This window comes from Rhinatrema bivittatum, chromosome 9 (genome assembly GCF_901001135.1).
Source record: "Rhinatrema bivittatum chromosome 9, aRhiBiv1.1, whole genome shotgun sequence".
Taxonomy (NCBI): domain Eukaryota; kingdom Metazoa; phylum Chordata; class Amphibia; order Gymnophiona; family Rhinatrematidae; genus Rhinatrema; species Rhinatrema bivittatum.
This window is the reverse complement of record NC_042623.1, coordinates 45,236,122-45,257,881: the sequence shown is the minus strand read 5'-3', so window position 1 is coordinate 45,257,881 and position 21,760 is coordinate 45,236,122. Positions and strand designations below refer to the sequence as shown.

The 21,760-nt window shown below is 46.0% G+C and overlaps 1 protein-coding gene across 1 annotated transcript in view; it reads left to right on the top strand.

Annotated features, from left to right (window-relative positions):
- EFCAB10 (EF-hand calcium binding domain 10) overlaps nt 1-21,760 on the top strand; it is a 54,798-nt gene that overhangs the window by 15,173 nt on the left and 17,865 nt on the right. The window lies entirely within an intron of this gene.

Below are 21,760 nucleotides of genomic sequence, written 5' to 3'. Positions count from 1 at the left end.
CCGCATCCAGCCTGGGCTCCGATGGTGACTTGTAGCCTGCTGCTTCTCTTTTTCTATTTTGGTCGCCGCCGGCCTGGGCTCCAACGGCAGCTTGCAGCCTCTCTGTTTCTTTTTAGGTCTCCGTCGGCCTGGGCTCCGACGGCAGCTTGCAGCCTCTCTGTTTCTTTTTAGGTCGCCGCCAGCCTGGGCTCTGACAGCAGCTTGCAGCCTCTGTTTCTTTTTAGGTCGCCGCCAGCCTGGGCTCCGACAGCAGCTTGCAGCCTCTCTGTTTCTTTTTAGGTTGCCGCCGGCCTGAGCTCCGACAGCAGCTTGCAGCCTCTCTGTTTCTATTTTGGTTGCCGCCGGCCTGGGCTCCGATGGCAGCTTGCAGCCTCTCTGTTTCTTTTTAGGTCGCCGCCGGCCTGGGCTCCGACTGCAGCTTGCAGCCTCTCTGTTTCTTTTTAGGTCGCCGCCGGCCTGGGCTCCGACGGCAGCTTGCAGCCTCTCTGTTTCTATTTTGGTCACCGCCAGCCTGGGCTCCGACGGCAGCTTGCAGCCTGTTTCTTTTTAGGACGCCGTCGGCCTGGGCTCTGGCAGCTTGCAGCCTCTCTATTTCTTCTTTGGCCTCCACCGGCCTGGGCTCTGGAAGTGACACCCAGTTTTCACCCCACTGGCCAGGTTCCAGCAGTGGCTCTTCTCAGCCATTTGCCAGACCACCGGGACACAATAGAGATCACGCTACCTCCTATTAGCATGTAACCAATTTGACTGGCCCACCGGGTGATGCCTGTTCCCTCAATTGGCCAATCCGCCCCTGCTGCTAGTGCTGGCAGATTGCTGAACCCAAACGGAACATAAAATCACACAGGCTAGCTGGAGAATCCTAGAGAGGTAGAAAGATGGAAATGCCCTTGATGCTTCATAAATTGGTACTGGAATACAGCCATTTGTTTGAAGGAAGATAGAAAATTGCTAAGTTGTGAGTCCTTGTCAAACAGTGAGGTTATTCTGATCAGTAACTATGAAGCAAATTTGCATATGCTGCCTTTATTATATGCAAATATATCGCATGCATATTTATTCTAAATATCCTGAAAACCAGTCCTATTTGGCACTCCAGGCTTGGAGTTACCTATTACCCCTGAAATCATTTCCTAGTTAACTATTAATGTAATATAATATTGGGAGAGTACTGCTACAGCTCCTAGTTTTCTGCAATTCTATGGAATATTTGCATACCTTTGAATAATTTTGCATAATAAATAATGTAACTTTACTTTATTTTTATTATGCAAAATAGTTCTCCAAACTTATTTGTGTGTGTGTCTGTACGATTTATTCTTTTGGGAGTTTTGAGGGAGAGATGAGGAAGAAGAGATCTCGGAGATAAGTAGACAGGATCTGGGATGGGGGAGAGGGATGCAGTGGTGGTTTTGGGGTGGGGTGAGCAATGTGTCTAGCCAGTGGCCACCATTCCCATTTATCTGCCTTTTAGGTGAGAAGGAATATGCAAGCCAGAGCCTCTGTCAAGGCATGCCACAGCCAATGCAGCCGCCAACCAGCAAGACAAGCACCAGCCCACATGCCAGAAGACAGATGAGGCTGCAGAGTGATAAAGGGCTTCAGAAAAAGACACTTAATTCCCACCCTCAACCCCCTCACCAGAGAGGGAAGCCCATGTGCTGAACACCCTCCCCAGGAGAGAGAATACCCACCATTTCCTCGCCAGGCAGAGGGTGAGTATTCTCTCTCCTGGGGAGGGTGTTCAGCACATGGGCTTCCCTCTCTGGTGAGAGAGTTGGGGGGTGGGAATTAAGTGTCTTTTTCTGAAGCTCTTTGTCACTCTGCAGCCTCATCATGAGGAATCCTGCTCCATAAGAAGTAGAGGAGCTGCATAGCCAGAAATGGCCTGGCAGAATCAGCACCATGGCCCAAGAGTGCTGAGCTGGGTCCAGGGCTACTCCACCTCCACCTGAACAGCTCCCCCATTGGAGCAATGACAGGTGAGGAGGAAGAAGGAGTCTGAGATGCAGAGACTTGCAGTCTGAAGCCAGGAGAGAGAGACTGCCCCTACTCCAAGCCAATAGTAGGGCACTGAGAGAAAGCATGAACATGCACCACCACTGCCCTGCTAATCCACTCCAAGGAAGGGGGACTGGGTGGGGCAGGGCTGCATACACTATTTCTGCCCGGGGGCAGGGGGATACGGAAGAGGAAAGGGCAATGATCCTCTCCCTGTGTTCCCCCGCCCACTTCTGGCTCTTATTCTCCTTGAATACCTGCCTCTGGTTCTCATTTCCTCTCTCCCTCTGCCCAGTTTGTTCCTTTTTCTCTCCCTTCCTCTCTCCATCCCAGGAATTGGGTGGCAAAATGAGGAGGGAGTTGCAAAGGCATGCAGTGGTACCAGCTAGTCCCCATCTCCTCAACCTGCTTTGGTCCCTGATTTCCTGCAGTGATCAGTACTGAGGGAGGGGTTGCACTTGCTGGGGCCCCAGCTGTGAGAGCTCACAGGCAGGGCCTCCAGCAAAGAGAGGAGCAGGCTGGGAAATCAAAGAGATCGGGTTTCCTTCTCTCCGGGTTTTCTCTAGCTGGAGCCTGTGATCAGAGGAAGAGCTGCCGAGCTGCTGCCTTCCTCCTGTGTCTGATTGATGTATCCTGCTCACAAGAATCAATCAGCTGTGTAAGATGAGAGACCGAAGATGGAGTCTCCTACTTGGCAGGGCTACATTTAACACCCAGCATATAGGCCTGCAGGCGATAAGAGGACAAGGGGGTGCACTATATGAGCGGGAAGAGAGATGTGAAAGCATGGAGTGAAGAATGTTGAGAGTACTTAAGAGGAAGAAAGATGAGTGCAGTGGGTGAGGGAGGATAACAGCACTGAGGATGGTAGGGGGAAGCATTGGGAATGGAGGAGTGCGGATTGAGGGCATTTAGGTGAGGGTGGTAAGTGGGTATGTAGAGGGAGTGATGTGAAGTTAGTGCACTGGGTATGGCGAAGGGGGGCTTGTAGGGTGTATGTTTGTGTTCTGAGCCTAAGTGATCATTGCTTTGCCACACAGTAAGAGCTGGATTTTTTGGTCCTAGCTCCTCAACTCTAGTTATTATTAAATAGGACATCAGATTAATAGATTGATAGAACTAACCTAGAGAATCTCGGTGCATTATTAGAAATCTTACTTATTTTTTTTGTGAGGGACTGTTTCATTTTGTTCCCTTTCAGACCTATTTATGTTTAACTATGGACTGCTATTTGGAGTGCTGCCATCACCACCACCTTAAATATGATCTTTCTAAAGCAGATCATCCTCTCTTTTGAGGGAAAACAAGTCATTCTGAGGTGGTGGTGATGTCTGCACTCAGATCAGTAGCCCATTGTTAATTATAAAAGATACATAGGAAAGAATTATTAAATGCATTTTATATTTGTGATACCTACTTTGAAATGACACAAGATGCAAAACAAATTCTCATTTTTAAAGTTTCTTGTACATGAGTGCACAAATTGCATATTTTAACTTTTCGTGATATTTTTTCAAATAACCAGCTGCTTTTACATGTCAGATGTAAATCAGCCATCAGTACTGGTTCTTTCATTAAGTGTTGCCTAGGGTGCCAATATTTTTTTTTGGGGGGGGGGGGGGAGGGGAAACAAACTGCCCCAGAAACTTCAGGTGATACCAGGCCACTTTTAAAGCATGGCACCATAAGTCAGAAACAAATGGATGCTGGGTAGATGTAGAGGGTGGAGACAAAGAGAAAGTTGGTGGCGGAGAAAGAGGGTGTTGGGCAGGGGAGGTTGGGATGGAGAGAGATTTTGGGCAGGTAGGGAGGGGGTGGCGAGAGAGATGATGCTGGGCACTGCAAAAAGGGGGCAAAGAGATTGGAGTGATGCTGGTATGCTGTTAGGCAGTGAAGGGGAGAAGAAGAGAGGAGAGGTTGCTGAACAGGGAGATGGAAAGAAGAGATGCTGAGCACTGTGGTCAGGGGTAAAGGGATGGGGAAGCAGGACTTGGCTGACGGTGAGAGGATAGCGGGAGGTGAATGCAGAGCAGGACGAGAGAGGGATGCTGTGTAAGGGGGAGGGCGCAAAATTGAAAGTTTGCCTAGGGTGCCTAATACCCTTGCACTGGTCCTGTCCGCCATTAATCAAATAGTACAATAACTTTCAACTGTTACACCTCCAATTCAGTTTCATCATCCCGTAGGACAAAGAATGCTAGAATGAAAAGGTAGTGCCATGGACAGTATTTTTATCAACTTTGTTGCCCCTGAAATCATTTTCTTTCTCCCTGTCTGTTTGGTGTGCTTTAAGTGGGAAACCTATCTCTAAACATCTGTACTATTTTAAACTCACCTCTTGCCTTTAGGCAGTGGGCGTGTTCCTTGGCTATTACCATAGAGTCCCTGAGGTAGTTTCCCCCTCTGACATTTGGCATTATGTTCCTTCGAATTGCCCCATGTGTCTCAACTAAAATCAGGCATCAGTGGTTGACATGATTAAAAATAACCGTGTCTCGGGAGTCAGTGCCATTCTTGAACTGTTTCTATTAACCTGCATTTCCTGTATAGTGGCACACAATGCTCACAGCAGGCTGAGTTGACTTATTTCAGTTAATTTGTGGCTGTAACCAAGCAAAATATTGCCACTTATTCACTTTACAGAACTGGCAGTCTGGGAGGAAGAGACATTAATGTGGGGATTCTTAATATGGAAGAAAGGTTGACAAATAAAAACACTGCCCCCACCACCCCACTAAGGGGCCGATGCAATACAGCTGAGTGCACTGTTTTAACCCGCAGTTGGACACGGATTGTGTAGGCACTACCTAATCCCCTTTGCAATAAGGGGATTAGCGCCTCCACAACCCGTGTCCAACATGCAGTGAAACTAATAGCGCTCATCACATGCAAATGTATGTTGATGAGGCTATTAGGGAATCACCTGCAATGCAAAAAAAAAAAAGTGTGTCTAAAATGCACATTTTTACGCTCAAAAATTAATGCCTATCTAGAGCAGGCGTTAATTGCTGAGCTCTCCCAAAAGTTGTATTTTCTTCTTTTCTGTACATCCTCCTACTTAATATCATTGCAATATTGGGTACTTGGCCTGGATTGGCCACTGTTGGAAACAGGATGCTGGGCTTGATGGACCCTTGGTCTGACCCAGTATGGCATTTTCTTATGTTCTTATGTTAAGTAGGAGGAACAAAAATTTTGAAAAAGTTAAAAAAAAAAAAAAAAAGTGCCGGCAGTCAGGTTCGGGAAACGGACGCTCAGCTAACAAGTGTACGTTTCCTGAATCCCTGGCTGTGTGCCGATTAGGAAAACAGGCGCCTCCTTGACAATGCGACCCCTAATTTAAATATTGCATGGCACCGGGGCGCTATTGAGCAGCGCAGCAAAATGGCCGCCTGATTCCACTGCTCCTCCCAACTCCGGCATCTTTAAGGCATTTACAGAAGCTGTTGCAGCCCTGGGACATCCCGTTAGCTAGCAAAGTGTGTGGGAAAAGCTCAGGATGGTGACCCGAAAAAGGAATACTGATTTAAAGCAATTTTCCTTAGCAGGGGAGCTACCGCCCGACGACGATGCACAGGCCGAGAAGCCTGCAGGATACATGGGCGAAAACGAGGAACTGAGAGCAGGGCTCGCACCCAACCCCGAGCCAATAGCTACTGCCCCCCTGCCGGATTTCCCAACCCGGTCCGAAATTCGGACTTGGTTCATGGAACTACGGGCCGATCTAAAAACTCACAAAGCTGAACTGCTGGCTTCCATGACTGCAATGAAGGAGGATCTGGAAGCGATGGGGCACTGGGTGGATGATCTCGATGTACGCACTGATAGCCAGGGGGCTATAGTGGAGTCACTCACCACCCAGAACTCCATATTGACTACTCAAATAGAAACTTTATCCAGTAAAGTCAAGGACCTCGAAAATTGCTCGTGCTGAGCGAATCTGCGCATAAGAGGGATACCAGAAACAGAGCAATTTCAAGACTGTCTGGCTACAGTCAAGGCTCTCTGCAAGCAAATATTGACTATCGGCAGATCGCTTAAAGAAGGAGAGGCCCGAGAACCTGTGATTGATTTGGAATGAGCCCATCGGGCCTTGGGGCCGAGGAGGGACAACCAACCTCGAGACATTATCGTCAAGTTTCATCATTTTCAAATCAAAGAAGATATACTAAAGATAGCGAGGGCCAACACTAACTGGAAATGGCAAGACCTAAACATCTCTATTTACCATGACTTGGCGCCATCCACTTTGCAAAAACGATATCAGCTCCGGGAGGTAACCACGGCACTCCGCAACGAAGACATTCGATATCGATGGGCATTCCTGTTTGCCCTTCTCTTTCAGCGGAAGGGGATCACCTATCACATAAAATCAATGGCAGATGTGGTCGAATGCTTCAAACAAGCCGGGCTCGATGTCCCCTTCACTGCACCAGCTAAACTGCCACAGGCCTCAGCGATAGCGTTACTACCAAGATGGCTCCGACCCGGACCGGGGCACGGCAGATTACGCAGGCAACATTCTCAATCTGCAGCTCTGCAAGCAGATCAAGGCTGAGGCACGCAATTGACAGGCAACTGGAACTCTCACTACTGCAATGGGAGCTTTCGTTGCCTACAGGTTTTTCTTTTGCTTTTGAGTGCCTTGAGAATTTTACCTGACTTTAACCTAATAAGGGTTGTATTGAAGTATGCAGAGTATTGCCTTCTATTCTTTATCATCACACACTAGGAATCAATAACAATGAATCTAATACATTTACAAGTTGCTACAATACCAACATTTCACTTCACATGTATAATTCCATGTAATAAATACCATAATATTCTTCAAAACAATTTTTTATTCATATTGCTCTTAACCCATATATATAATCCGCATGAGATAAAACACTTCAATCAATCAAGATGGAAAACCTCGTCCATCTTGTGACTGTGGACATGTTATATTTATATCACATACAATTATATAGAAATCTTCTACACATATATTACCTTAAATATCCCTATATCTTTAATATCCCAAAACCACATTCACACTCATTCATACCCTAAAATCCAAACCCACCCATAAAATCCAATTGACAAATCAATATTCATCCACTATTCTATACATCTCATATATATCACTATATTGCGCCCCCAGGATTACAATGCTATTGACTTATATCTTAATCTATAATGGGTAATCTTTGTTACATTATATATGTTTTACTTCAGTAATATTTCCATACATATGTGAAATGTGCCACTCCAAAAGGTATTCACTATATGTTGATTCCACTTCAATAATATTCATCACCCAATTCCAACGAAGTTCACCCCCAGCAGTATTCACCCCAACAAGGTGCCTTGTTTCGCCCTGATTGGGCTTCTTCAGGGGAAGTCTTTCACACAATGTAATCTCCTCGGGGATAAATACTTATTCACATTCAAATCCCTGTAAATGTGTGTATATATATATGTACATGAATAGATATCCATACTACATTCACCCAATTAACCCCATGTATCCTCAAAAATCACACTTACTGATCTCAAACTGCAATTTACATCCATGATCCCCCATCAGATCAGTCTCTCAAAATTCCACTACAATCAAAATATATATAACAAGTCCACATTAATTTTGAATATAAACCATTTACCACTAATCTTTATATACTATAGCCCGCGGATTTTATGGAAGACACATACCTTTAAAAGACAGTATCACCCAACTTACTTTCAAGTACCACCAGTCTTCTAAATTAATAGCCTGAAATTCAGAACCATACTCTATTTATATCAGACGGATAATCCCCGTCCTTACAATGTTTCAAACGTAGTTTCTAATAAAATGTTATTAATGTACTTACAATAAACAAGCGGAAGTATAACCCGATATCATCAACTCCTACAAAGGTAGCCGCATATAGGTAATATCTCTTATCAAACAAAAAACTTCTAGTCATCTCTCCTCACAAATAGAACCAGCCACAGCTATGATGGTAAACCTCACCTCTTAAATAGCAGGAACGCCAATCAACATTAAACGTTCAAGCCACACCCCAACATGGGGCGGGATCCATACAATTTTCGACGGTATAGGAACTGCATCCATCCTGCAGATGGATGCAGTTCCTATAGGCCGATCTCACTCAGTCTTACCAAAATTTCTTTACTTATTTTCCTCTTTACCAGTGTATATTCCCTCACCCTTATTCCGCAGTTGGTAGAAAAAGATCTTTGACTTTATTTGGAGGAGACGGTCTCCTAGGGTGACCAGAGCAGTGCTATATCAACCAAAAATTCAGGGCGTAACGGCGGTACCAAATCTATCCGGTTTTATAGTACGTCTCAATTGAGAACAATCTTAGATTTCCACCGCCAGGCAGCCCCTAAACAATGGGTGCACATTGAGCAAACTATCGGGTTGATACAGTAAAAATCGCGGGAGAGCGGGCAAGCGCACAGGACACACTCCTGTGCGCGTGATACAGTAAATTACACGCTAGGGTCCCTAGTGCCTCTTTTTGGACAGGAGCAGCGGCTGTCAGCGGGTTTGACAGCCAACGCTCAATTTTGCCGGCGTCGGTTCTCGAGCCCGCTGACAGCCACGGGTTCGGAAACCGGACGCTGGCAAAATTGAGCGTCCGGTTTTCAAGCCGCGGGCCCATTTTAAATTTTTTTATTTTTTACTTTTTTTTAACTTTTGGGGCCTCCGACTTAATATCGCCATGATATTAAGTCGGATGGTGCCCAGAAAAGCAGTTTTTACTGCTTTTATGTGCACTTCCCCGGTGCCCGCAGAAATTAACGCCTACCTTTGGGTAGGCGCTAATTTCTTAAAGTTAAATGTGCGGCTTGGCTGCACATTTTACTTACTGTATCGCGCGCGAATACCTAATAGGGCCATCAACATGCATTTGCATGTTGTGGGCGCTATTAGGTTCGGGGGGGGAAGGGTTGGACTTGCGTTTGACGCACTAGTACCCCTTACTGAATAAGGGGTAAAGCTAGCACGTCGAAAACGCGTGTCCAACTGTGGGTTAACAGTGCACTCCACCAGAGCGCACTGTACTGTATCGGCCTGAAAAGTAGGTCCTATGGAATTGACCGCTTTATTATGGCAACCGCGAAACACCTGGCGACCAATTAAAGGTATCCCCTGGTCCCTAGGAATCACACTACATATTTGGGCCCACAATAAACAGACATTGGTAGGCCCATATGAATACTTCTATCAATCCTCTCTATTCAATAATGTACATTTATCTATCGGATATCAAACAAAACGTATGCAACTCTGGCGGGAAAAGGGCATTACCACTGTAGGCAATCTACTCCATCAAGGTCACGTGACCAGTTATTTGATCTACACCACTTAGACTCCCGAGATTTCTTGGTATGTGAGCAAACCTCTCATTTTGTATGAATCATTCAACGTTCCAACTCACTAAGACCGGGCAGGACTATGCTGGAATCTTACCTCCTTCACAATGATGTAATAAAGGGGACAATCTCAAAACTATACCAATTATTTTCGCCGACTCCCCCCAATATCGCACAAACACGGCTCCAATGGGAAACTGACCTAGGTACTCAATTGAGCACGAAAGACTGGGGGGAAATAATCTCTTTGGCCAGGCAGTGCTCCATTTCTGCTAGACTGCAAGAGAATTGTTACAAAATGATTTATAGGTGGTATCTCACCCCAGCTAAACTTAACAGAATTTATTCTCATATCTCTGATTCTTGTTGGTGTGAGTGCGGGGCTAGTGGCACTTGCCTGCATATATGGTGGGAATGTCCTCGACTTGCTTCTTTCTGGAAGGAGGTTTTTGCCTGGATCAGTGGTATATTGGGTGTCTCGCTTGTCCCTACTGCAGCAATGGCCTTATTGCATGTCTTTCCTGAGTCCATGGCCACAGGGCACAAGAAGCTTTGCACTCACTTGTTTATAGCTGCCTGTAGCTTGTTGGCTCTTAAATGGAAATCGAATCAACTGCCCCAAGTTCAATATGTTATTACAAAACTACATACCTATTACCATCTAGCATCCCTCACTGCTGAAAAGCATAATAAACTTGCTTCCTCTCGGAAAGTATTCGGCCTATATTACATGTCTGTAACCTACAATTCTACCATGTTCTGGACGCCGATGTTCAGTAACCTTAGAGTCAGAAGTTCAATGAGGACTTTGTATTCTGGAGAGACAGACCATGTGAGTTATTGTTATTGTACACTATATGAAATGCGCCCACTTTCAGCACATTTAATTGCATCAGCTCCTTTATATAAGAACATAAGAAAATGCCATACTGGGTCAGACCAAGGGTCCATCAAGCCCAGCATCCTGTTTCCAACAGTGGCCAATCCAAGCCATAAGAACCTGGCAAGTACCCAAAAACTAAGTCTATTCCATGTAACCATTGCTAATGGCAGTGGCTATTCTCTAAGTGAACTTAATAGCAGGTAATGGACTTCTCCTCCAAGAACCTATCCAATCCTTTTTTAAACACAGCTATACTAACTGCACTAACCACATCCTCTGGCAACAAATTCCAGAGTTTAATTGTGCGTTGAGTAAAAAAGAACTTTCTCTGATTAGTTTTAAATGTGCCCCATGCTAACTTCATGGAGTGCCCCCTAGTCTTTCTACTATCCGAAAGAGTAAATAACCGATTCACATCTACCCGTTCTAGACCTCTCATGATTTTAAACACCTCTATCATATCCCCCTTCAGTCGTCTCTTCTCCAAGCTGAAAAGTCCTAACCTCTTTAATCTTTCCTCATAGGGGAGTTGTTCCATTCCCCTTATCATTTTGGTAACCCTTCTCTGTACCTTCTCCATCGCAATTATATCTTTTTTGAGATGCAGCGACCAGAATTGTACACAATATTCAAGGTGTGGTCTCACCATGGAGCGATACAGAGGCATTATGACATTTTCCGTTTTATTCACCATTCCCTTTCTAATAATTCCCAACATTCTGTTTGCTTTTTTGACTGCCGCAGCACACTGTACCGACGATTTCAATGTGTTATCCACTATGACACCTAGATCTTTCTTGGGTTGTAGCACCTAATATGAAACCCAACATTGTGTAATTATAGCATGGGTTATTTTTCCCTATATGCATCACCTTGCACTTATCCACATTAAATTTCATCTGCCATTTGGATGCCCAATTTTCCAGTCTCACAAGGTCTGCTTGTGATTTAACTACTCTGAACAATTTTGTGTCATCTGCAAATTTGATTATCTCACTCGTCGTATTTCTTTCCAGATCATTTATAAATATATTGAAAAGTAAGGGTCCCAATACAGATCCCTGAGGCACTCCACTGTCCACTCCCTTCCACTGAGAAAATTGCCCATTTAATCCTACTCTCTGTTTCCTGTCTTTTAGCCAGTTTGCAATCCACGAAAGGACATCACCACCTATCCCATGACTTTTTACTTTTCCTAGAAGCCTCTCATGAGGAACTTTGTCAAACGCCTTCTGAAAATCCAAGTATACTATATCTACCGGTTCACCTTTATCCACATGTTTATTAACTCCTTCAAAAAAGTGAAGCAGATTTGTGAGGCAAGACTTGCCTTGGGTAAAGCCATGCTGACTTTGTTCCATTAAACCATGTCTTTCTATATGTTCTGTGATTTTGATGTTCAGAACACCTTCCACTATTTTTCCTGTTTATTTCTTGACTAGCTTTTAGGGCTAATACTAGGAAGCAAAGGAAGGATGCATGGACCTTTTATATTTTGACTTCTCTAATAGCGACCCTGTATTGATTCCGATGAGATTTACTTTTCTCCAAACAGTTGCTGAAGTGAAAGTGCAAAACTGCTTTTCACAATGACATTGGTGCAATTGGGAGACTTAACAAATCAGAATACCTTAAGTAGGATGTATGAAAGAAACTATACCCCAGCCAAAACAATCAGAAGATAAGATGAAATTATAAGGAAAACAGAACATGAGATGTAAATCCTTAATAAATATATATATATTTTTTAAATGTTCAGATTTTTTGGTTATTGAATTTTTCAATTACAATGTTTTGCAAGTATACCTCCTATGACTGTGTTACAGGATGTTAGCAGTGATGAGAAATATTGTGTTGTGCTTACTGAGGAAATAAAAACATTACAGTGCTAAAAGAACAGTTGCCTTTGTGTCTAGACAGTTGAATTTAAGGCACATTCTTGGGTCCCATTAAGAACTATAGAGTGGAGTTGTAGAACAGCAGGGTCCAAACCAGGGTTCAAATTCCACTGCTGCTCCTTGTGACCTTGGGCAAGTCACTTTACCCTCCATTCTCTCAGCACAAGGGGATTCATTAAGGGGTTTTCCCATAGCCACAAAATGAGAGAAAAGCCTTAATGAATCTGGCCCTTAGATTGTAAGCCCCCTGGGGATAGGGAAATACCTACAGACCTGAATGTAATCCACGTTGAAGTGCCAAAAAGCAGAAAATAAATATATATATATATATATATATATATATATATATGCTGTCTCTTTTTGTGCAAGGGTAACCCCCTTCTGGCAGAAGTGAGCATAGAATAATTTGGTCTGGTCCAACGAGAGGTCTTGTTTCATTTTAGTGTGACCCTTGTGCTGCAGTGGTGGGGGAAAGATGGAGAAAAGGAGGGTCAGCCATGCAGAGGGTCCATGTTAGATTCCCTGCTCAGGTTTTCCACGCTCCCGCCCAGCCCGGGCTGGAGATACTACAGATGGAGTGCACACAACCTCTGGTGGAGGGAGGTGGTCGTGTAATGGTGATGCCCAGTGGCCAGATTTAGGGCTCCTGATTGCAAGATTCCAGAAAGAGCCCTGGTGCTTGTCCCCTGGCTGAAGACTGTCATTGCAATACTGAACTAAATGTAAATTAGTGGGGAATGGGAGAACTGAATGCTGTTGCTACTTTTGCAGGAGCTGAAACCCTTGTTGACCAATTCTCCCTCTCTGGAAGAAAAGGCTGTTCTGTCTAAGAATCAGATGTAGGTCGGTCAAGTAAGATTTACAAAGCTTTAAAAATAGGGGCCTTGAAGGTGTGGTCCCAAGAGATGGAAGTGACTTTTTCCTCAGAAGAGTGGGATAGAATTTTTTGGTTTGTTAAATATTACCGTGGTAATATCACGAGTGGCTTTTCAAACCTCACATGGCAATATCCAAATACAAGCAACAATAATGTGAGGAAATAGTGTCAAGTCAAAATCTTTCATTTTTAAATTGGACGTAATGGTAAGAGATTCCAAAACTAGAATTCAATATGCCATCTTTATTGGTAGAATATATTCTGATGATGATATCACTGTATTGGTTTCACAAGCTTGGTGGCTGTGTTCCGCGACACAACCATGTTTTGCCTGTCATCTTCTTTGGGAGGGACTTAGCTGAGACATCTGAACCCGCTTCCTACATCACTGTTTATGCTAAATGCTGCAGAGATTCAGAGTCATTATTCCACATTAGTTTTCAGTGTCAGTTATACAGATTTTCTGAGGTAAAATGCAACAGATAATTGAAATTATGTTGAAGATTATTTATCTGATGACCCTCGTTTGCAAATTTTTGGTCTCTCTTCTCCCTCTGAGATATAGCTGTTACTCAATAAGCTGCTGTTAGACATAAGTCTATGATTCTGGCTAATAGAAAAAGCTTCCTCCAGATCCGGAGGAGTGGTTACAAGTGCTTGCTTCCTCCTGGAAACTGACTTCTTATCTGAGAAGGTCTGCAAGCAAATCAAACATTTTCGCCAGATATGGGCTCCCGATTGCCATACTATAAGGCAGCGGTTCTCAACCGGTGTGTCGCTAAGCACAAACAGGTGTGTCACCACACTTCTCGGTCCCCTGCTGGCCCGGTTGTGCCCTCTTACCCCAGCGAGATGAGGACTCTTCCTCCGGCTGGGCTTGAAATGCTGCCAGCCAGGGCAGAACGTGCCAGGAGAGATGGAGTCGGCGGCACTTGCAGCATGGCTTCTTCTTCCTGCCCTCTCCCCCCCCATCGCAGCCCAGAAGAAGACAAGTTGTGGGTGGTGACTGCATGTGCGGGAAGAAGAGACTATGCTAGGTATAAGTGCTGCAGCATTGGCCTAGAGCAACATCAGCCCCAGTGGCCGATGGTACTCCTCTCTCGAGGCTGCGAGGACTGGAAGAGGAGGAGGCTGTTGCTGCTGCTAATTGTTCAGTGGGGAGAGAGAGAGAGTGAGTGAGCGAACATATGTGTTTGAGATCCTCTGTGTGTGTGAGTCAGCATGTATGTATGTGATTGAGAACTTATATATTTAAGAGAGAGAGCATGTGTATGTGTGACTGAGATCCTGTTGTGTATAAGAGAGAGAGCATGTGTATGTGTGACTGAGATCCTACGTGAGAGAGAGCATGTGTATGTGTGACTGAGATCCTGTTGTGTATAAGAGAGAGAGCATGTGTATGTGTGACTGAGATCCTGTTGTGATTAAGAGAGAGAGCATGTGTATGTGTAACTGAGATCCTACGTGAGAGAGAGCATGATGTGTATGACTGAGAGAGAGGAGAAAGTTGCAAGCAACCCCCCCCCAACCCCCCAATTCACAACAGTCTCAGGGCACCTGGATATCAAACTTTCCCAGGTATTGAGAGCAGAGCATTTTTTTATCCTTATTATTTGGTCTTTGTAACTGCTGTTTTGAAATATTTTTTTGGTGTCTGGAAATTTTTTATTTAAGTTTTTATTTATTGGATATGCCATTCATCAACAGTTTTGAAATAATCCGTTCATTTTATTAGTATGGCTTTACTGCTATGGATTATATTTTCTTGATTTGTTTTATGAGCACTGGTGATGTTTCTCTTTTTCATTTGTTATAGTACATACAGAGACCCTGGCTTGTTGAAGTTTCCAATTCCGTTTTTGTCTGCATGTTTCTGGTTATGGTTTATGGTCTCTTTATTCTTTGTTAGATGAGGGTCTGCACATGTGACTGATGTGAGATATTCTGCTGGCGTGTAGTTTCTGTGTAGGGCTCTATAGCAGCCTGACTTGTTCTATTTTCCTAATAGGAGGAGTATTGGAGTTTTAAGGCCTGGTGTAATATCTTCAGTGTTGCCTTTTCTTAGCTAAGGCAGTTACTGTTTGAGTGCTGGACGATGGTGCTGTTCTGGTTTACTATTTATGCAATTTCTGTTCAGAGTACTTATCTTTCTCACAGGACAAGCAAGATGGTAGTCCTCACATATGGGTGACATCATCAGGATGGAGCCCAATCACGGAAAATTTCTATCAAAGTTTCCAGAACTTTGACTGGCCCCCTACTGGGCACTCCCAGCATGGCACTAACCCTGCAGCCAGCAGGGGTCCCCCTTCAGTCTTCTTTTTTCCGCGCAGCAGTAGCCTCGCGGTAAAGGAGCTCTGAAGGAGATTCCTGACAGGAATTTTCCTCACGGAATTACTAAAAGTTAAATTGCCCCACAGGGGTCCCTCCTCTAACTTTTCTCAGTCCGCAGTACTCTGGTAAGTTTTTACCCATTTTCTCGTTGATTACCGTCGAGTTTGGCCCTCGCAGCCTACTGGCCGTCGACAGTACCGCGGCTCGATTTTTTTCCATGGCCATGGCGTCGGAGTTTCGTCAGTGCCTGGACAGTACCCACACCATGTCTATCACAGACCCCCGTAAAGTCTGTGTAATGTGTCTAGGACGCGAGCACGATGTCTTGACCTGCACCAAATGTGCCCTAATGACACCGAAGGGTTGCGAAGATGGAATGTCTCTTCCGTGCTCAAACCCCAACTCCGTCCATTGCATCAACGTCGTCAGAACCGGCACTGTCAACTTCCCACCAGCATCGACCAGTGACCGACTGGCATCAACGACTTCTCGGACATCGACACCCTCTACTCCCCCTCAGGATTGAGGGGATCGCAGGGAGAAACATCGCCATTGACACCGTAAGACTCGGACCATCGAGGGAGCCAAATCATCGACCTTGCCATCGTCCAAGCCGCTATCGAAGAAACCCCGTCCAGGAAAGGCACCGACCATTCCTGCGAGCGGGTTACTGAGGCAACCCTCACCCGATCAGGGAATGGGAGCTGCGACTCCGCCTTTAACGGTGGTCCCTCCGGCTATGCCTCTGCCTCCTCCTTCTGTTCTGGAGCCGGGGCTGCTTGCTCCAGGTCTCCGAGAAGAACTGGACCGGATAGTTCAGGAGGCCATCAACAAGGCGATGCAACGTCTTCAGGTTCCTCCGACACCGGTACCGCCTGTGGAACCGATCATCGACCCGATTCCGGCAGCGCTGGCACCGCTGCTATCCAGGATGGAAGCGGTTATGGCCGCTTTTCCACCGATGGATCCCAGGTCTCTGGCTCCGATGCCCTCCCCGCTGACAGCATCATCGGGAGGAGAAACACCGTTCCGCATCCCTCCATCAGGAGTTCTGCCTCAGCCATCGATGCCAATACGTCCCTCGCCACCGACCCATCCATCGGTGCCGATACGTCCGGCTCCACCGAGTCATCCATCGATACCCTCGATGCCTGCACCGGTGCCTTCAATGCCATCATCGGTGCATCTGATAATTCCTCTGATTCCTTCGGAGCCTAGACCGGGACCTTCAGGTATCCAGCCAACCTGCTGCCCTCTAGTTCTTAGAGCAGAGCTTTCCAAACTTTTCATGTTGGTGACACACTTTTTAGACAAACATAATTTCACGACACGGTAATTCAGTCTACTAGTAAACCAGAGGTTAAAGGTTAAATGAACGAAACATATTTCGACAATTTATGTATGTTTCCTTAAATATATACATAAATAAAATGTTTCACGACACAACCTATCTCATGAAAACCTTAAATTTATATTAAAAATATATATTCCAAGATTCATGTTATTGTTATAATTTATGAGAAACAATAATAAAACAAATTGTCTGTCCCCCACACACTCATCTCTCTCCTCCCCCCAGCACATGTCTGGCCCCCACACACTCATATCTCTCCCCCTCAAGCACATGTCTGTCCCCCCAGCACGTTTGCCCCCCACTCACTCATCTCTCTCCCCCCAGCACATGTCTGGTCCCCACACTCATGTACCTCGTCTTTTTGATTGTTGCCAGTTAAGTGCTTCACTCCCTTCCATGATCACCAGACACTGCTGCTTGCAGTCAGTACTCCTCATGGCCAGGCCTCATTGGCAGCAGCAGCCAATGCAAGGATGGCTGGGCTCGTTCCACCCACCAAGCCCCCCAAAAAAACGCGATTGACAGCAAAAATCACCCAATAATAAGCAACCCATAAACTGAAAAAAAAAAAGTGAATCTCTAGAAAAAAAAAAGCCCAAACTCGCATCAGAGTTGACCGGGCTTGCGCGACACACCTGCACACTGCAGGCGACACACTAACGTGTCCCGACACACAGTTTGGAAAGCTCTGTCTTAGAGGGATGGGGCTGATCCTTATGATACCTGGGCTGATGATACCTCAACAGATACCGATGATTTACCTTCACCCACTGAGAGTAGGAAGCGTTCTCCTCCAGAGGACCTTTCCTTTATAAACTTTGTAAAGGAAATGTCTGAATTGGTTCCCTTTCAATTACAGACGGAAAGGATGATAGGCACCAGATGATGGAGTTGCTCTAATTCCTGGATGCCCCCAAGGTAATCACCTCTATTCCCATCTATCAGGTCCTTCTTGATCTCCTCAAGAAGAACTGGAAACATCCTGGATCAATTGCTCCAGTACACAGGAAAGCTGACACCACCTATTTGGTGCAGTTAGCCCCAGGTTTTCAAAAATCACAGCTTGATCACCACTCGGTCGTGGTAGAGTCTGCACAAAAGAAGGCAAAGAAGTCAAAGCCTCACTCGTCTGTTCCTTCTGGAAAGGAACAGAAGTTCCTAGATAACATTGGTTGCCGAGTATTCCAAGGGGTCATTTTTAAGCTGATACAGGACTTCTCAGACTCCCTGCCTCAGCAATTTCAAGAACAAGCATGAGATTAGAACATCTTATGACATTTTTGACACTTCTACCAGAGTGTCTGCAGCTGCTATTTCGGTGAGACGATGGGCCTGGCTCAAGTCTTCTGACCGCCCAGAAGTATAAGACCGGTTATCCGACCTGCCTTATGTCGGAGATAATCTGTTTGGCGAACAGATTCAACAAACAGTAGCAGAATTAAAGGACCATCATGAGACCCTAAGACAGCTCTCTTTGATGCCTTCCGACTTCTCCTCAAAACAGCCCTTCAGAAAGGACTCTAAGAAGTCATTCTTCCGCCCGAAGAAGTCTTACCCTCCACCAACCAGATCACGTGCCACAAGACCTTATCAAAAACCGCAGTCCAAACCTGTAAACAAAAACCACAAGCAGCTCCTCAACCAGGACCTGCTTCAGGTTTTTGACTTCCATTTAGAGAGCAGCAGCCAGATTCCTCTGTCGCACATACCAGTGGGAGGTCGATTGTGCCACTTCCACAACATGTGGCATTCAATCACATCCGACCAATGGGTATTAGCAATCATTGCTCAGGGTTACCATCTGAACTTTCTCGCCCTGCCACCGGACTCCCCACCTGTACAAACGTGGAGAACATCCGAACACTCCATTCTTCTGGATCAAGAGGTTTCCCTCCTTCTCCAGTCAAGAGCAATAGAACCCGTTCCATACTCTCAGCAAGGCCTAGGGTTCTATTCCTGGTACTTCCTAATCCCCAAAAAATCGGAAGGCATTCATCCTATTCTGGACCTATGGGCCCTCAACAAGTACCTCCAGCGAGAAAAGTTCAAGATGGTCACTTTGGGATTGCTTCTACCTCTTCTACCAAGAGGAGACTGGCACTGCTCTCTGGACCTCCAGGACGCATACACCCATATTGCGATTAAGTCCAGCTCATTGCAAGTACCTGAGGTTCCTAGTAGGCCCCAAACACTATCAATACCGAGTGCTTCCATTCGGCCTAGCATCTGCACCATGAGTCTTTACAAAATGCCTCGTAGTCATCGCAGCCTTCCTCAGGACACAAGGTGTTCACGTCTACCCCTACCTGGACGACTGGTTAATCAGGGCTCGCACTCAGCAAGCTGCTCTGTCGTCCCTCAAACTAACCTTACACACTCTAATTTCGTTAGGATTTCTTGTCAATTATGACAAATCCTACTTAGTCCCATCTCAAACCTTGTCGTTCATTGGGGCAGACTTGGACAGCTTACAGGCAAAGGCTTTCCTGCCTTGACAACGAGCACTGACTGACTCTTGTATCTCTTTCTCACCAGCTGCAGTCTCAGCACTCTGCGACTGCACGCCAATTTCTCGTCCTCCTGGGACACATGGCGTCCTCAGTCCACGTCACACCAATGGCACGCTTGGCCATGACACTCATGCACTAGACTCTGAGGTCTCAGTGGACTCAAGCTATTCAGCCTCTGTCGGCCATTGTCCACGTCACCGACTCACTCCGCATGTCTCTCGCCTGGTGGAAAAATCAGACCAATCTCCTCCAGGGATTGCCCTTCCAGGTTCCAAATCCTCAAATCATTCTCACCACCGACGCTTCCAACCTCTGGTGGGGAGAGCCCATGTAGCCAATCTGTAGACACAAGGCTCTTGGGGTCTCCAGAGGAAGCCAAACACCAAATAAATTTCCTGGAATTTCGAGCAATCAGATATGCTCTCAGGGCTTTTCAGGATCGCCTCTCAAATCAAGTCATACTGATTCAGACAGACAACCAGGTGGCCATGTGGTACATCAACAAACAGGGAGGGACGGGCTCCTTCCTTCTGTGTCAGGAAGCTGCACAGAAATGGGCGGAAGCTCTCTCCCATTCGATGTACCTCAAGGCCACTTACTTACCGGGAGTGGGCAATGTGCTGGCAGACAAGCTGAGTCACATCTTTCAACCGCACGAGTGGTCTCTCAACCCCTCAGTAGCGAACTCCATTTTTCAACAATGGGGATATCCTCAAATAGACCTCTTTGCGTCCCCACAAAACCACAAAGTGGAAACCTACTGCTCTCTCATTCGCAGCAAACACTCTCGACCCAGAGACGCATTCTCCCTCTCGTGGACGACCGGTCTGCTCTATGCATTCCCTCCACTTCCTCTTCTCTTAAAGACTCTAGTGAAGTTATGTCAGGATTAGGGAACCATGATCCTGATAGTACCTTACTGGCCACGCCAAGTGTGGTTTCCAATACTTCAGGATCTCTCCATCCACAGGCACATTCTCTTGGGAAACGACCCGCTTCTGATCACTCAGAACGACGGGAGCCTACGCCATCCCAATCTTCACGCCTTATCCCTGACGGCATGGATATTGAAAGGTTAATCCTTCAACCACTTTCTGAACCAGTTTCCCGTGTCTTGATTGCTTCAAGGAAGCCTTCCACGAGAAAATCTTACTCTTACAAATGGAAAAGGTTCACGTCATGGTGCTCTTCTCAGTCCCTTGACCCCCTTTCCTGTCCAATCCCGAAGTTTCTGGAGTGTCTCTGGCATCTATCTGAGTCAGGTCTAAAGACTTCCTCCATCAGAATGCATGTCAGTGCGGTAGCCGCCTTCCATAAAGGTGTCGGGGATGTCCCTATATCAGTACAACCCCTTGTATCACGCTTTATGAAGGGCTTGCGCCATATCAAGCCTCCACTACGTCCTCCGGCTCCTTCTTGGGACCTTAATCTGGCTTTGGGTCGGCTCATGAAACCACCATTTGAGTCTCTTCACTCCTGTGACCTTCGATATCTCACATGGAAAGTGATTTTCCTTTTGACTATCACTTCAGCTCGCAGAGTTAGTGAATTGCAGGCTCTAGTTACCTATCCGCCTTACACTAAACTTCTGCAGGACCGGACGGTACTCCGCACTCACCCTAAATTCTTACCTAAGGTAGTTTCGGATTTTCATCTTATTCAATCCATCATACTACCTATCTTTTTTCCCAGGCCCCATGCCAACCCAGAGTACAGGCTCTGCATACCCTTGACTGTAAACGGGCTCTAGCGTTTTACCTAGACTGTACAACTGCCCACAGGGAAAGCACTCAATTGTTTGTCTCTTTCCACCCTAACAAGTTAGGGAAGCCTGTGGGTAAGCAGACTCTCTCCTCCTGGTTGGCGGACTGCATATCCTTCTGCTATCAGCAAACGGGCATTCCATTCCAAGACCGTGTTAAAGCACACTCTGTGAGGGCCATGGTGACTTCAGTAGCACACCTACGATCGGTGCCGCTTCCTGACATTTGCAGGGTTGCTACCTGGAGTTTTCTCCACACCTTTGCAGCCCACTATTGCTTGGACAAAGCTGGAAGAGAAGATTCCATCTTTGGCCAGTCTGTCCTTCGTAACCTGTTTACAATGTGACGTACCAACACCCTTCCACCTGCCCGGTGGGGTTCAGGATGCTCTCTATCAAATTCCGCCCCAGTTGTTGTGCCTGTCGCACGCCTTTGGGTACATTTGGTGCATGTTCGGACATCCTCAGCTCGGTACTTGCCCATATGTGAGGACTACCATCCTGCTTGTCCTGTGAGAAAGCAAATGTTGCTTACCTGTAACAGGTGTTCTCACAGGACAGCAGGATGTTAGTCCTCACGAAACTTGCCCGCCGCCCCGCGGTGCTGGGTTCATAACGTTTTGTTGTTTTATTTTTCGGCACTGCTGTAGCTATCAAATAAGACTGAAGGGGGCCCCCGGCTGGCTGCAAGGTTAGTGCCATGCTGGGCATGCCCAGTAGGGGCCAGTCAAAGTTCTGGAAACTTGGACAGAAGTTTTCCGTAATTG